Raw genomic sequence first — 7,427 nt, forward strand, 5'->3', positions numbered from 1 at the left:
ACTGGAGCCTGGGGCTAAAGTTTAATGAGTAACCAGCGTCAGAGGTCACAGGGGGCAGAGAGCCCATCTATAAGGCCGGATTCACATATACGTCCCCACAGACGACTATACAAACTGCGTTGCCACACACTTGTGTGTACAGTCCTGCGCCACTGTTTCCTATGGAGGGGGGAGTGGCTACAGCTGGGTGAGCATAAGTTAGTGTGAATAAACCCTAACTTGTGGTGTTCTTTAAGTCAGGGACCGTCTGTATTCCCATAACCTAACTCTAAAGATTTTATTGAAAAACTCATTCAAATGCATCCTCCAAAAATTGCTTCTCTCTTTTCCCTTCCTTATAAACAGACAAGTTATCATTGTGAATTTTAACCTATTTTTTTACAATACTAGATCTGTATACGTGGTATTAGATCCCCCTCTTTCTTGCGTACTGACATGAGTGAAGGTTATTTACTCTTATACACATTTATACCTCTGTGTCATAACATTACAACGTGACTGTGGATATTACATCTTGCATGATGTAGTATTATGTTTTATACATTCTTTGTAATATGGTTTATTTTAGTATCTGTGTATTAAGAACTCATTCCTTATGTATTTTCCCATGAAAATATGGGATTTGAATGTATAATAAATATAATATGTTTCACAATCCAGAATTTCTTACTGATTCTTTTCAAGATAAACAGTATAGGATGTATTAAAGGAATTTGTCACCAAACTTACATTTTAATGGGAACACACATATGTTGTCTACAGACATATTCAACTGAACCTAAATATTTATGGGTCGATAAAAAGAGGGAAAGTAAGTTACTGCCTCACTTGGCCCCATAAGACACATAGGAATGTTAATGCAAAGAGATGTTTAAAGAGATTAATCACAAGGAGGGATCTTTTAAGGTCATTTTTGCTGAAGGTACCAACATCTGCACCAAATTAATAATCATAATTCCTTTATAGCGCACACAGATTACGCAGCGCTGCACTGTGCATGACAAATCAGTCCCTGCCCCCATGGGGCTCACAATCTACTCAACCTACAAGTATGTTTTCAAGTGTGGGAGGAATCCGGAGGAAACCCACGCAAACACGGAGAGAACATACAAACTCTTTGCAGATGTTGACCCTGGGACTTGAACCCAGGTCCCCAGCGCTGCAAAGCTGTAATGCTAACCACTAAGTATCAGGCCCTGGTGCAAAAGACTGGTGGGGATGTCAGACGGCCTGAAGTTGCCGGTGCCGAGGTGCCATGCCGCTGTAGGCAAACAGGAGCACGGCATCATGGGACTGTGGCGTGGTACACCAGGGCTGCCGGAAGTAAAGGTTTATTGTTTTGTCAAGCTCCCCCGCCACCACAACATTTTTGTCTAAACTTGGACAACCCCTTTAATTTACCATTGCATTCAATAGTAGTTGAATAAATCAATCCACTGTAAATTCTACCTAGTGATGAGTAGGAAAGTGCCTACTGTTTCCTCCCTTCTCTTGAGGATAATCGGGGAGCAGGACATATGGGGGTCCATCGGTCAAACATTTGTGTGACTGCTGCCTAAAGTGTATGGATGGTTGGTACTGGTAAGACTTTGAATGGGAAAACTCTAAAAGGACTTTATGTTGAGGACGTGGTTTTATATCATTCTGTTTTTGTACAAACATTCATGGGACATAACTGTTGAATGGCCATATTTTGTTTATATAAAAATATGTCATTCTGATCTGCCATTTTGCCCAGCCCCTTACTCTACCCCCACACAGTATAATTCCCTGCTTAGTGCCCCCCCCCCATCTCCACCTAACATTGTGTCCCCCAACCTCCTCTTACATTGTGGTCCCCTCATATTGTGACACCCCCCCCCCCCCCAGCAGCTCACCCTCATATTGTGACCAAATTTACAGATTTTACATTTAGTTTTTGTTCACCTACAAAGAATAAGACTATGATAAAAATGTAAGAGTTAACTTAAAAACACAACTATAAAGAAAACTTTAACTACAATGTCAAGCATGCCCTTTGGCAATTGTACAGATGTTTACTCTCCAGAAAGGTAAGAGGTCATGTTTGCGCAGCAAAGGTTTGTCTCCATCATAAGAAAAATATGCTCACATTACTTAAATGTTGTCAGACATATTCCACCTGTGTGTTACTTTTCTGAGCTTCTAGTAAGTACACATTCACAGTTTTTACACTGAAGGATACAGTTCACATTTATCATGAAATTATTCTGCGCTAATGTAATTTAGTCAAATTGATCAGATGTTTAAAATTAAGATTATGCAGCCCATTCCAAATAAAAAGTGTGGCACATAATATTTTTTGACTTAAATGCCATGCACATTGCCACAGCTCTTATCCCACCCACCAGTATTCCTACACAGTATGATACCCAGCTCAGGGGCATAACTACAATGATAGCAACTGCTATGGGGTCCGCATTGTCGAGGGCCCCGATTCTTGGGTATTGTGTAATATATACTGTATTTGTATATGCTGTGTATGGTTTATACATGTGAGCATTTGTGATGTATTCATGCTTTATGTCTGAAGCATGGGTGTATATACTGTCTGTATATGCTTTATGTATGTATTGTCAGCAAATGTGTGTGCTGGTGGTTTAAAAATTATGCAGACGCCAAGGTTAGCAGACCAAATGTTGAGTTTTATTCACCCAAACAGTGGTATTCAAATGCAGCAGATAAAACATAAAATAAACACCTGCCCGTCTGCACGAAGACTAAACAGACACTGGTTTCATTGCCTGTAATAACAAAGATTTCAGACAGTGCAAGACAGTCTCCAGAGGGAGCAAACACCTTTCTGGCTTTCCAACCAAGCTCTGCCATTGTCGCTCTGCTAGCGGACTTCTTATTCCTCACTAATGGAGACAATCCCAGTCACTTGGGCTTCCCTAGGAATGTTGTGGACTGGAGGGGATGGGAATGGCAATTCTCACTACTAGTCTACCTGCCATTCCCTAAAAAATCCACCCAGTGCATAGCATATAAACAATGCTCAGAAAACATAGTTTTTTGCTGAGAAGCCAGCATTCTGGATTTTCTCATATACATACCCTACAGAATCTGACTGGTCATCTGCTTACAGTACATATATGTATGTGTATATACTGCATGTGATTTTTTTTATTTATTTTTTTAGAGGGGCCCCATTCAGAAGTCTGCTATGGGGCATTGCCTCTCCTAGTTAAGCCCCTGACCCATCTTAATGGTTTCTACATTGCTCCCACTCATTGTGGCCCCCCTCCCTGCACCACCACTCATTGTGCCCGCCCACTCATTGTGACCCCCTCCCTGCATGACCTCTCATTGTGCCTGCCCACTCATTGTGGCCCCCCTCCCTGCACCACCACTCATTGTGCCCGCCCACTCATTGTGACCCCCTCCCTGCATGACCTCTCATTGTGCCTGCCCACTCATTGTGGCCCCCCTCCCTGCACCACCACTCATTGTGCCCGCCCACTCATTGTGACCCCCTTCTCTGCTACCCCTTTATTGTCCCTCTCTGCACCTCCTCTATTTGTGTTACCCATTCATTGTAGCCACCTTCTGTACAGTCCCACATATTGCTCCCACCCAAACTTTAAATAACAACGATAATCTTTATTTATACAGCACCACCATATTCTGTAGTGCTTTACAAATGCCCCCATCATGTATAATAACCCTTTCCCACCTCCTTGTGCCCCCCTCTTTTTGTAGCTTACTATCTGTTTCTACTCACATTGTGGTCCACCTCAAATATCATTGTTGCCCCCTTCTCTGTTCTCTCTCTCTTTGTGCCCCCTTACTTTGTGGCCCACTCCCATTTTGCAGTAAAATAAATAATAAAAATTGAATACTCGCTTCTCCTCGTTCACCTGCAGCAGTCCTGCTGCCTCCTCTGCTGCGTCTGTTGATAGGCCTAAAGCCCGTAAGCGAGATGACATCATCACATGGCACCATACAGCCATGGCAAACCTTCACTCCATCATCACTGCACCCACCTCTACCTGTGTCTAGAGGAACTATGGTCGTCACTTCTAATACTAAATGGTTTCTAAATACACTAATGTAAATGTGACCTAAAAGGACATACACTCATTGGGGGAGATTTATCATCAGTCTCTTAGAGCAGAACTGTTCTAGTTTCCCATGGCAACCAATCAGAGCTCGGCTTTTATTTTCCCTACAGCTGTTTATAAAGTTAAATCTGAGCTCCAATTGGTTTCCATGGGCAAATAGAACAGTTTTACCTCAGAAACTTGATGATAAATCTCCCCTGTGTAGCTGTGAAGTTTGGAGTGCCCAAAATAACTTTGCTTATAGGGTTAATGTACCCCCGTCCAACACTATTGGCATTTGCCTGTGTTTATAAAAGGTGTGTGTACTATAGGACGGTGTCATGAGGTCATTCCAGCTTTCTGTAATGCATGTAATCCTCTTGTGCCTAAGCCTTTTGTAAATGTGTCACTGGTTATGAAGGCTCAGGGACTAGGTCAATAGCTATAGCCCAAACATGCTGACTAGCAGGGCAAGGGTCAGCATAGATGTAAACATGCAATTCAACCCAATCCTTTTCAATATGCATTAACCCTTTCAGGACCTGGCCCTTTTTTGTTTTTTCATTTTCATTTTGCACTCCCCATGATCAAAAATCCATAACTTTTTTATTTTTCCATGTCCAGAGCTGTGTGACGGCTTGTTTTCTGCGTAACAAATTACACTTCATAGTGATAGTATTTATTATTCCATGCCGTGTACTGGGAAGCGGGAAAAAAATTCAAAATGCTGTGAAATTGGTAAAAAAACGCATTTGTGCTGTTTTCTTGTGGGCTTGGATCTTACGGATTTCACTGTGCGCCCCAAATGACATGTCTACTTTATTCTGCGGGTCGGTGCGATTACGGGGATACCAAATTTATATAGGTTTTATAATGTTTTCATACATTTAAAAAAATTAAAACCTTCTGTACAAAAATTTTTTGGGGGATTTTGCCATCTTCTGGCACTAATAACTTTTTTATACTTTGGTGTACGGAGCTGTGGGTGGTGTCGTTTTTTGCAGATTTTGATGACGTTTACAATGTTATCAATTTTAGGACTGTTCGACCTTGTGATCACTTTTTATAGAATTATTTTTTTTTTTAAATGACAAAAAAGTGCCATTTTCAACTTTGGGCGCGATTTTCCGTTACGGGATTAGACGCAGTGAAAAAATGTTATCATATTTTGATAGATCGGCCATTTTTGGACGCGGCGATACCTAATGTGTTTATGATTTTTACTGTTTATTTATATTTATATCAGTTCTAGGGAAAGGGGGGTGATTTGAGTTTTTATTAAATTTTTTTTTTTTTAACTTTTTTTTTATTTTTATTTTTACTATTTTTCAGACTCCCTAGGGTACTTTAACCCTAGGGTGTCTGCACGATCCTATCATATACTGCCATACTACAGTATGGCAGTATATGTTTATTTTACTACTCATACATTACAATGTGCTGATAGCACATTGTAATGCATGGGTTAACCCGAAGTAGCCTCGGGTCTTCGTGAGACCCGAGGTTACCATGGCGACGGATCGCCGCTTCCCGATGACGTCACGGGGAGCGGCGATCCTCGAAAAGATGGCGGCGCCCATGCGCCGCCATCCTTTTGAAGCCGCCGACAGCTTTGCCGGCGGTGATCAGCGGGAAAACACCCGTGATCGGTGCTGGCAACGATTGCGGGTGTTACCGGTAAGCCTTTGCTGCAATATGCAGCAAAGACTTACCGGCTATGGAGAGGGCTCAGCGCGTGAGCCCTCTCCATGCACCCGCGGACGACCCGTGACGTGCCATTACGTCACGGGTCGTGAAAGGGTTAAAGTTAGTTGCTGTCAAGGTCAAGTACTGTTTGGGTTTTTCCTTTTTACCCTGTATAGGTGTAGGGTCACACATATCATGATTTTTGTACCATAGAATTTGATCTCACCACAGAAATGCGTTCTACTTTACCTAAATTTGTCTTTTTGCACTAACCCCACCGACCCATACACATTATTGGCTTCAGCCTTCAATACATGCTACATGGCAATTAGGGTCCTCTGTCCAGACGTCTGTTTTTGTAAAAATCTCATGAAATAACTATTCTGGAACACTTTTTTTAGAACTCTGCATAAGGCTACATTCACAGGTAGCACGGCGGGCATACATCAGCGCTGCGGAGAAGAGCAGAGGATGAGCGCAGCTCACCCCCGCCCCTCTCCATAGGAATATACAGCGCACGGGGCCGTATTACGTAGAAAGATAGGACATGTCCTATCTTTCTATGAGCGACGGAGCGGTACGGTGCCGCACGTGTGATCCTGTACAGGGCTGTGAGCCCATAGAAGTGTATGGCAGATGTATATACGTCAACCATACGTTCGTGCGATTATAGCCTAATATGTAGTTATGATGTGCAAAACAGTTGGAGATACACATATTCAGATCTCCATGTGGCTGTGTCCTGCTGTTGTAGTTCTATAGTTAAAATTAATTGTGTTTCGAAAATTCTACATTTATGACTGGCCCTATCTATACATATATCAGGGTGAATAACAAAAAAAAAACCAAAACATCAGAGCCCAAAATACCTCCTCAGCAGTACTAGACACCACAGTGCAGAACCCTAGCAGTACCAGGAGCCACATAGAAGTTGTGACCTCAGTTTCTACTGCTGTACCTTCCTGTACTTTGTGTGGTCTTGTAAAAAGGTTTTCCTAATAAAAATTTTCTGCCTTTATTGTCAAACAGAAATAGCATGCTATTTTTTTTAAATGAGCATAATGAAATTCTTTTGGGGAAAAGAAAAGTTTTTGCATAGACATTTTTGTTACTGTGGCTGTGTGAGGGCTTATTTTTCCCAAAAGACTGGTCAATTTTATTTGTACACACTAGGGATTCATAAAGTTTTTTGAATGTAATTAATATAATTTTTTGTGTAATGCATGATGAAGGTTCACCATGCATCCCGCAGTCACCCCTTCTCCAAGAAATAGTAGTAATCCAGCCGCTCACCCCTCCCCCACCGGCAGCAGCAAGGTTACCCTCTCGACCTCAGGAAGTAAATATGCTTTCCTACAAGCAGCAACATCACCCTACATGCAGCGACAATGTTGCCCAACCACCCCTCTTTCAAAAGCAGCAGCAATGTCTCCCTCATATTGCATCAGGAGGATCAATGGTGGATTGAATAAACTATGATGTATGATGCTGTGTTTCAGCCCAGATGCAGGTCTACTGCCCTGTACCAAATTGATGTTCTGAGTACAGGACAGTAAATCTGCAGTCAGTGGACATCACAGCGTCTTAGCGTCACTAAGATTGAGTGAATTCAATTAGGCTACATGCACATGAAGAGTATTGTGGCCATGATCTGGCCCACAATGGATGTCTATGCCACCT

This window comes from Engystomops pustulosus, chromosome 10, assembly GCF_040894005.1.
Source record: "Engystomops pustulosus chromosome 10, aEngPut4.maternal, whole genome shotgun sequence".
Lineage (NCBI taxonomy): Eukaryota > Metazoa > Chordata > Amphibia > Anura > Leptodactylidae > Engystomops > Engystomops pustulosus.